Source organism: Lycium ferocissimum, chromosome 8 (genome assembly GCF_029784015.1).
Source record: "Lycium ferocissimum isolate CSIRO_LF1 chromosome 8, AGI_CSIRO_Lferr_CH_V1, whole genome shotgun sequence".
In the NCBI taxonomy this organism is placed as follows: Eukaryota; Viridiplantae; Streptophyta; class Magnoliopsida; order Solanales; family Solanaceae; genus Lycium; species Lycium ferocissimum.
In genome coordinates this window covers 16,905,950-16,917,311 of record NC_081349.1, presented here as the reverse complement: position 1 = coordinate 16,917,311, position 11,362 = coordinate 16,905,950, and positions in this window count along the sequence as shown.

Here is an 11,362-nt window from a genome sequence, read left to right as displayed (position 1 = left end):
AAAAAACTAGAACTTATCAATAATGAGGGACAAAAAAAATGCAATTATCCAGAAAGGTTTTACCTGTAGTCTATCTGCTACTAAATTAATTCTCCTTATTTTTCGTTTCATTGCAAATCAATATATGGAAATGATTTCCCGCTAGTTTTTCTAGTATGAAATCAATCATAAACTTTAGTTGCTTAAAAAAAAATGATCTGTCATATCTTTGGAGATCTACCATTTATCTAGTATTTAGAAACTATATTGTGATGGGCAATAATAAGAAGGTTTCAGTTGTGATCATCAAGCCCCTCGTAACGTTCTCCCAACAATCCCATGAAAAGAGAAGGAATAATGTAATTTTGATTCTCTTGCAAAAAAATGAAATATATATTTCTATTAATTGTTTGAATGATTTTTCTTCTAAATGTCAATGAGATAGCATTAATGTTCCATGCACCTACCAATGATGATATCACGAATTGACCATATTAGAAAAGGAATTCGAATTAATGTCTTTCACCGAACATTTGACACGTAAAGGTCCATCACTCTGCCATGTCTTTCAAGGAATATAGAAAAAATTAAAACACATAATCATGCATGAACATTAGGCTTCAAAAAGGGAAATAATTTAAAAGCAATCCACTTTCGATCACTTTACGTTGCATGATTACGATTTTTCATTTGCATGGGACATAAAATACATTATGAATAGATAAGCAAAAACATTTTAATTTGTAAAAGAAGGAAGAGTTAGGTTTGAGTCACGAAAATGGAGGAATTTCTAGTAAGGAGTGATTAATGAACCACACGAATTTGAATTAATCTGTTAGTAAATTTTAAATGTCAGATAATTATATAAAAAAAAATAAAAAAGTCGAAAGAAATTGGTACATCAAAGTTATGAAATGTCACCTTGTTTCATAATTTTGAGGTTGATATATCATCAATTACCTGGGCTGCATCTATAATTACAAACATTAACCGATAATTATGGAAATTTTTTATAGCCACAATAGAAACATGTTAGTGATTGGTATCTAATCTGGTTTGCCTTTATAAAATGCTATTATTGTCTTTGCCTTTTCATTAACCTGTTTGTAGCTACCTGACAGTTTGTTGGACTATATGTTACATCCTCTTTTATTTTACTATGTCATGCATGTCAATATCGTACCTAAGTAAGACCACCAAGGTAATATTTTATCTTATATAATATTCGAATTGAAAGTATCATTTAAGGCCAAATAGAAATATTTGTTTGATGTTAATTATAATGTTCCGTAAAAATCTAATAACAGAATTGCATTTTAGAACAAGTATTATATTATAAAACTCAACATATATATCGATGTCAAGAGCGTCTCAATAAAGTTAGTGGCCTAAAGTCATATTTTAATCTGTGGCCTTAAGTATATACACATTCATAAAAAATATAGTGTTTCTTTTTTATTTTTGCATACTTGTTGCCTTTTACTTGATATACTAACATTAATATTTACAATAGTAAGGATGAATTCAAGTTAATAAGACCTTAGCCATGTATTTTAAATACATTACCTTGGATATTGTTGTAAAAAATTATTTAATAATATGAAGATTTGAATAGTTCAATCCAAAGTCCTAAATTATTCTCTTAAAAATAGATAGTCTTTCTTTTTTCTTTTATTATATAAATTTTGTACTTCTTTTTACATCTTCAATATTGTCTAAAAAAATTCATAAAATTAATGCTTAAAAAATTTTGAGGCCTCAAAAGTCGGGGGGCCTTAAGCAAAGGCGTCACTAGCCTCACACTTGAGCCACCCTGATCAATGTGTTTATAAAATACCTTGTTGAATGATAATGCTCATTTTTAGTGACACGTCATAACTGCCTCTTTTTTTTTCTTTCTCAATAGAAGAAAATTACCTTTGAAGAAAATATTCCACCGCGCCCGCTTGTTTTATTCATTTACTTGGTAACAAGTAATTTCAACAGTTGTCACAAGGTGTAAGGAGAGGTTTCAGCTATCTATATATCAACACATGTTTAGTTTCTATAAAAAGAAAAAAGAAAAAAGACGAACGATCGAAAGAAAACATGACACTTTTGTATAGAGTACATACGAATATAGATAGAGATATGGATAAAGATTGCTAATAATTTTAATTGTATTAATTGATGTTATCTGAAAGTGAAAGGCCAATAACAAAAGTTGTTCTTTTCAGTATTTACTGTTACCACTCGTGTGGTGTTTGTCTGTTGGCAAAAGTTGCGGAAAAGAGGAAAAAGAGAAGTGCTTAGAATATTGTGAATTTTCGACCATAACCTATCCAATTTAATTTCCATCATTCAACTATATACGCTTAAGGACTTCAAAAAAAAAAATTAAATATGGCTAAGGAGTACTGTTTGGCCTGCATTGCATGCCTTGGCATGTTTTTCTGATTCTTTATGATTTAAAGCAATATTAGATTGAAAGGAATATAAATGGAGCTACATAGATAAGACAGTGAGAATTTATATGATCGAGGCCAGCTTGCTTAAACTTAAGACGTACCTAATTATTAATTACAGTTATTATATGATCCGAAAGCATAATCTCCTTTTTTCTAGGTTTAACACTAATTTGTCAATATTTGCATTTCTTCCACTAGCACCTGGTCTAGTACAAAAGGGGAAATTAGTTTGATCATTTCCCACTCATTAAACTTGGCATTTTCCTTTTGCTCAAGAATATTTTGCACATGAGCTTATCCATGAGTCATAGTCATGTGTAGATATGGAAAGCACCAAATTTTGTCTAACTAAAGACGTTTTTAGATAGGGCAATTTATTTGGTTTAGGGAACTCTTTTCATTATTATTTTCAGCTATAATTTATATTCATTGACGTCCCAGTGGCGAATATAAGATTTTAACTTAGCGAGTGTAGAATATTGCTACACTACAACTAATTTTTAACCATGAGTATGGATTTTGTATAAAAGCAGAATTTCGCAGGTCCTTTCTGAGTGCACTCAGCATGCCATAATAATGCAGGGAAGACAAATAATACTGCAAAATTCCAAATTAATTGTCTTAGGTTTATACAACATACAAAGACCAAAAAGAAAGGACCTGAAGTTGTTGAAAAATCATGTGGTCTCATGTCTAACTTGTGCATTTATAGAGAACAAAATAAATATTAGCTCGCTATACTGGAAAAGGAAAAGTTGTTATCGTTAATGTTAGTAACATTTTCTGTTATACAAAGTGTATTATTGATTTACTCGTGGTTACGATGGGACCAAAAATAAAAAATAAAAAATGACGTAACTAACTAAGTGTAAGGTGGTCTTATTCGAAAGTTAGTGGGCCAAACGAGAAAGAAGTCCACTTTAGAATAGGCCCATCTTGTCAATCACAAACTGAACCCAAAATCATAGATCCAGATGTTTGTTACGCCAACCCTATTTAATGCGGGATTGCCCTTCTTTTGGGGTGGTCTTTAATTTTTGCAAAATTTACTTGGTGTAGCTACCCTAAAACTTATTTATGGATAGTAACTATCCTTTCTAATATTTAAGATTCATAGTTATATTTTTCAAATGTTACAATTCATAGCTACCCACTTTTTACTAATTAATCGTGCAGCCCCATATCCCTACTTACACGCATACAGCTTTATCTATTTCCTAAATATACTCTCTCTTCTTAAATACACGCAATTAACTCCCAATTCCCCACATTTCTTCCATAATTCAAATCAATTTCTATCACATTTTCCATTATCACTTCCGTCTTTCACTCTCCCATAACTTCTCGTTATTTTTACAGTTTCACAGTAAAAAATTTACCAAAAATAGGTAAGATTTTTTATTCATTTTTGATTTTTTCCATTGTATTTTAGTGTATTTTTTTTGCCAAATTCATGTTGTTTGCTGAATTTTTTTTTTTGTTGTAAAATTCACTGTTGCTTTAATTTCATCATTCTCTGACATATAAATCCTCTATTCTTAGTGTTATTTTTGCTGAAGATTCACAGATTCAATTTCAATTCTTTGAAATTGGCTCTCCGGGCATGAAAACTCGAGGTATAGAAAATATAATAGATGGTCCTAGTTTCTCTTTGGGAATTACTCAACACGAAAACGCCATTGCAGGAGGTTCATCTTATACTGAGACGCGTAGCAAAAAAATTAATGATCCAAGAAGGACGCAATAATATCATGATTTTCATGTTGATAAAGGAACAAAGAGGAAATAGTCAGTGCCAGTAAAAAAAGTTTAAGTTTCTCAAGTGCCGCTACAGAAGAAGAGAAAGGTTACGAAGCCTGTTTCTGCAAGCAAGGGCAAAAAAGTAGTTCGGAAAAAACCTTCAGTTGCTGAGGAAGATAATGGAGAGGTATTTTTCTTTTTTGACAAATGTATTTCAATTCACCAGATCTGTATTTCCATGTATTTAAGTGTAATTTTTTTTCGTATTTCTTTTGATTTTTCAAATATTATGTGTTTCTTTACTATGTTTTACATATTCAATGACCTGGTATTTTTGTTATTTTTTTGTTTGTAATTTGGTTGTGACAGTTTCTCAGTATACTTTTCATTATATTTTAGTGTATTTCAAAATACACCGTGTGTGTAATTTTGGTTTTGATAGTTTCTTAGTGAATTTCACTGTTTTTTTTTTTTGACATTTTTTTGTGTTTAATTTGTTTTTTGACAGTTCTAAGTGCTTTCAATGTATTGTTCTGTGTGTTTAGGTGTATTTATGTGAGAATACATAACATTTCAGTGTCTAAATGTTTTTTTCTTTACATATTTTTTCCAGCATTCTAGATTTTTGGTCATGAAGCAGGCTGCTGTGGCTCCATCTATGCAAAGATACACGAACGTCAATGTAATCAGTGACATTAGGGGTAAACTAAAAGGTCTTTGGACAGATGGACATGTTTGCAGACTCCATTTTTGAGAAATATCTCAAAATGCAGCTTATGGATGTACAAGCACCGTTTTTTAGGTGCTTCATGGTTAAAGATCTTAAGGGAAGTACATACGAGTGCTTTATATTTGAAATTAATGGAAAAGTATTGTGTTTTAGCATTAGAGAATTTGCACTAATCAGTGGGTTGAATTGTGTCTCCGACGCAAATGAGTTTGTATATGATAAGACGAAAAGAAATAGGCTTATGGATGAACTTTTAGATGGAACATCTGATCACATTAAAAGAAGGCAGCTGATAGAGTGCTTCAACAATACCGATTGGGAGGACAAAGGTGAGGACGCAGTCAAGATGGGTCATATTTTATTTTATAAATACATTCATATACTGCGGTGAGCCTATTCGTTCAAACATACCTAGGGTACATTTTGATGTTGTAGAGGACGGGGGATATGTTGATTATCCTTGGGGCAAAGAGTCCTTCAAAGTGTTGGTTACAAGCATCAGTCAGAAATATGTCGACTTTAAGCAATATTACAGGATTCACGGGCTGCCAATTTCCATGCAAGTTTGGCTGTACGAATCTTGTTCAAAAGTCCTATCCAATATTGCAGTTAAGTCGGGGAATTTAATTCCAAGAATCTTGAATTGGCGGACTGTTGAAGAAAAACCGAAATTCGATGCTTTGATGGAAGGGATGTTTAGAGACGACACACACCCGGTAAATTTTTACACATGTATTCCTTTTTGTATTTTCACTGTATTTAAATCAAAGATTTCTCATTTGCATCCCATTATATATCATGTGTATTTTCCAAATATACTTTCTTGTATTTTAATATATTTCTGATTCAATTATAATGTCATGTAGATCATCATATTTTCTAGTGTAATCTACTGTATTTCACTGTATTTTTCATTGATTCGGTCCAGTATATCACTGTATTTTCTCATTATAATCCCCAATTGTTACAAATGTATTTCCTTAATGTATTTTCCATGTATTTTGATTGATACCATTAGATGTATTTATAGAAGTATATTTCATTCAATTTTTTTCATATACTTAATGTATTATTCACTATTTCTAATTTTTTTTTCTTCACAGATTTGTACTTTTAAGGATGTTGTTCCAACACTGGTGAGTTGGAACAACTTAATTTGCCTCCTATTGTTTCACTAGACATCCCCAACCCAACATATGGAGACGAAGTTGCAGAAGGCACCAAGATGGTTGATGATGACTATGATGATTTCAGTACCACACCACCACACATTGTTAGGGGTAAATAGCAACAATGGTCCGCCGTATCTGATTCCCCGCCTCATAAGAAACGCAGACAGGTTTCAGTTCCAGCTTCTCCTGTTAGGAAATAACCAGCCCGGAATGAACCAATCACAACCCCGAAGGACACTTCGACTGTCCAAAGGGTTGTACAAAAGTTTGCTTCACCAAAGGTTAGGGAACAAATCAAAAGACAGGCACAAATATCAAGGCATCGTGATGTCCAAACGGCCACCAAAACTGATGAGGTGACCTTTGTTTAGACAAGAGTTTCAAGTTTTTAAGAAAGATGTAAGTTTTTTTTTTTTTTTTTTTTTTTTTTTTTACTATATTGCTTTGGTAAGGGTGTTAACAAATTTGACGTATTCTTGTGTCAAAACACGTAGGTATCTGCTGAGTTTACTGATCTTCTCAAGTCCATGGATGATATTCGCAAGTGCATGGATGACAACTTCAAAAAGGTGGTTGAGGCAATAAAGGGGAATCAAACATCAAAAAAGGTAATTTCAAACTAAAATTGATGATATTCACAAGATACAGATTTTACATCAAAATCAAGTTTCCCCTCTTTTCTAAATAACATATATATTTTTTGAAGGCTGCCGATAGTGAAGCTCCGTTACATCAATATGAGATTAGCATACAATACACGCATAAATTCAATCAACGACAACATTCTGCCAAAGAGACATCAATTGTCAAAGATGGTATTGATGAAAATAAGGTAAAAATGCAGATTACTGTCATGTATTTTGTACTTTGTTTTGATATACATATAGAAATTCACAAAAAATATACTTTTGGGGGAAAAAATGAAGGTTGCAGGCATGATGTTACCTGGCGATGTTTTTGGTGTTGGAATGCCCCGATGTACACAAAGTAGGGATACATTAAAGGCTTCAACTAAAGAGATTCAAGGTAGCGGTGAAACACCCCCGAAGCGAACACAACCAGAGGTACACAAGACCAAAATATGTATTTAATTGTTTTTTTTCAGAATCCCAATTTTGTTTTATAAAATGATGTGACATACATGTGTTTACTTGTATTCACATAACCTTTTTAGTCTATTTCACTGTATTTCTAAAACAGTACTGTCATGTAGTTCAATGTATTTTCCCATTCTATTCTATTGCATTTCATTGTATTTTTCAATTGTACAGTCCTGTAGATCACATCTTTGTATTCCAGTGTATTTACTGTATATTTTATACTATACTTATTTTCTACTATATATTCCAGTGATGTTTTACATCACTGTGAATTATATTTTGCAGTTTCATACAATATTTTTATTTGTATAGGGTCAAGCAGTCATGGTGCATAGACACGTGCCGGTTTCGGCTGTGAATACAGGCCAACATATTGGAGATACAAGTGATGAAAAAAAGGTGGAGAGCTAGTATCAGCAGTACATTTGTAATCTGAGATACTGAAAAATATATTTTTAGCGTCAATCAAATTTTATTTTTGAAGCAACCTATAACTGAGATTTGCGTATCCATTTTGATATTGGTAGCAGGCTGGACAAAAAATACAAGATGGGGTAAATGACAATGCAGAATTTACTGCATCAGAGGAAATGGTAGCAGAGTTGCTAATCCAATGTCCTCTCACCACAGTTATTCCACTTGGTCCTCCTGAAATACAAGTTAATGATCAAGCTGATCCCTCTATTATAAAGACGCCTCAGAACAACAAAGTTGAGAACGTTGTACCAAATTCTCAGTGGCTAATTCCTGATGATCAATTACCCAGCCAACTTGGAGTACAACTAACAGCGGGGCAAAGTTCAACTGATGAAGCAGGACAACATTCAATCCAGAATACTGAATGTCGAATGATAGTTCATCCAGGCATTGTCCGAGATAGGAAACCCAGCAAATATACCGTGTCCCCTTTCATGCCAAATTACAACTCACCAGGATCTTCTGCAAGGTCTTCTTTCCTTATTACATTTGAAAAGAAGCATCCTTTTGTAGAACATCCTATCAATGCCCTGTTGGACACGGCGTCTTTTCAAGAATATCAAAATTGGCTCGAGAAGGATCTGTTATTAAGGCACGATAAAAAGTAAATATTTTTACGGTTATTTTTTTTAAAGTATAATTTTTTAAATAAATGACTTACCGTATATTTCTTTTGACTGTTGATATATAAAAAAGATAAGGAAAACTACTATAGAAAGAACAAGGAATTAGTGGATCCGGAAGACGCCGATAAGTCACTCAAGTTAGGCGTCACATATGTTAAAGACAAAAACTGGTTCTACTTGTTACCAATGGAAGGGAAACTTTGGAATGACAAGGTTCGATTTTTTACAAATTTTTTTTTCCCCTGGTGTGCTTCACTGTTTCTACTTAATGTATTTCATTATATCTTCCTTAATTTCACTGTTTTTCACTCGTGTATTTCACTGACTCTTATCATATATTTCACTGTATTCTATATATGTATTTCACTGCCTCTTACCATATATTTCACTCTATTTGAAAATATGTATATCACTAACTCTTACCATATATTTCACTGTATTTACCTATGTATCTTTCTTTTACCATATATTTCACTGTATTTACCTATGTATCTTTCTTACTGTTATATATTTTTTTTCTTCATAAGATTGTGTTATATTTCTATGTATTTCAGTAGTTTTAACTATGTCTTGTCAATATATTTCACTGTATTTAATGTAGTATCCACAGATAATACTGACTGCCCCTAACTGTTTTTGCAGCATCTTGATGTCATTTTTTACTACCTCCGGAAGAAAGGCAAGTATGACAATAATAACAGATACAAATTTACCACTGTGAGCTATATATTACATACCATAATCGGTGAGATTTAGCGTGCTTGGGAAAATCCAGAATCATCCACAAGTATTGCCAGTAAGGGATCTGATGTATGTGAGTACATAAACGGGTACAGGTTGATGGCTAATGTACCATGGCATACAATTGACAACGTATTCATCCCTGTCAATGTCAAAGAGGAAAGTCACTGAATTTTGGTTGTAATATCATTCATTGACAGGTGTTTATTTGTTCTTAAACATACACTTTAGAAAATGAAATACATTTTTACAATGTATCCTTTTGTTGTTTTCTTAGATTTTTCTGATTACGTGTAGGTGCCTATATGTGTACAACTCATATCGAGTTGCAGGGCATGATGCTGTCATTAGGAAAGAAGTGAGCATGTTGGCTGCCCTTGTGCCACATTATCTACAAATTTCTGATTTTTATGAAAAGAAGAAGGAATAGATTTTCAAAATCACTCGTCTTACAAAAACAGAGCACAAAATGACAATTTTGGTGTTGTTAATATAGACGACCTACCGTAACAAGCCTCTGGCAGCATGTATATTTTTTCATTTTTGAAATACAGATTCAATACCATTTTTCTTTTTCTAAACATTTAGTAAATCACGAATAATATTTTCTTCAAATTTTTTCAGGGATTGTGGTGTGTATGTGGCAGCTTTTGCTGAATACTTGAGTGCCGGTGAAGGCATTCCAGCTGAAATTGATGCAAAGTTTCACCGTCAGAGATATGGCGCACTTCTATGCGACTATGCATGGGGGAAGGCAAACCAAAATGCATTAAGTGATAACGTGCAACCATCAAGACCTTTAGTTGATTACGCTGCAGTTAATATAGTAGATGACGTAGAGTAGATGTTGGGTAGAGTAGGTGTTATTTAGTTAAAGACCTTTTTTATGTGTTTTTTATGTTGACATCAGTGTTTGGATTAGTTAGTGTTACTTTTAGACAATATTTTTTTCGTTAAGAATACAACAAGTATGGTGTATTCTTTTTTTTAGTGATCTCATATGTTAGATAATACAATCGTAGTTTGTCTGCAGTTTTTAGTGTTTGTTTTTTATAAGTACGCATTTCATTTTGTTCTTCATTGTATATCTGGTATGTTTTTTTGGGAAAACCAGAAATGCAACAACCAAGGCAGCTGCAAGTGAATTCAAAGGATGGAACCAGCTTCATGCACTGATGCAGTGTTGCGGCATATCAAGAACAACTTCAGTGCTAAGTCCTGAGCTTTTGCAGGATAGTAAGGACTGATACACATAAGTATTTTGCTGATATACATGGACTGTTGGCTAATTTGTGCACTAAGGGATCAAACTTGGGACACAATTTGGTTGACAAGAACAACAACAACATACAAATATGCATACTAGATGGGATCAACAGCTCAATTCTTCAAGTTTTATTTTTTTACCTCATTCTTATTTTAGTAATTTGTAGTGCCAACTTAAGCCATCATATAAGAAATTAATCTGTCTGTACTTTCTCTATATTTCAGTGTATTTATTATTGATCCATAAGTTCATGTTTTCTGTAAAATGTATTCCACAACACTCAGACTATATTGAAATACAAGAAAATACAGTGAATTACAGAGAAATACAAAGAAATACAAAAAGTACAAAATAGTCTAATGTATTTCCATTGTATTAATTGTGCCAATTTTTTCAGTATCAATCTAATGTATTCCCACAACAATCATTGCACACATAAAATCATATATAAGGTTCAAGTATTGAACAATGTATTTCATTGAAATTTTTATTTGAACATATCAGTTCATTACTCGAATATAACACAGTGAAATACATCACATTAAAGAAACAACGAATTCAAGATGGATTCATTTTTATTTGACATCATCGGACAAGTGTCCTAACAAATCAACACAAATAAAGACTAGACATTTATTTCTTCTTTTTAAGGGGCTCATTACCACATGAACGCCTGTTATGACCAAGACGTCCACATGTACTACAAGCATTCCTACGTTTGTCAATCATCAGCTCCGTTAATGGCTTATCCCTCTTCTTTTTTGGCCTCCCAGGATGTCTCTTGTATCTTGGTGGCAGAACAACTTCATCCAATATGTGTATTGGAACATTCCACTCTCTCTCGTCGGGAAGTGGATCAACCGACACATCATACGTGTCCACCACTGTACTTGGCTTAAATAATTCTGAGCAATATGCATCAGCCGTTAGATTTTTACTCTTTAATACAGCCTAGGCATGTGAACATGGTATTTCGTCCATTTGGAACACCCTGCAATTGCAATTTTTCTTCTTCAAATCAATTATGAAACGCCTCGGTCCATCATTCACCGTATAAACATATTCAATTGATGCTTCAACCTA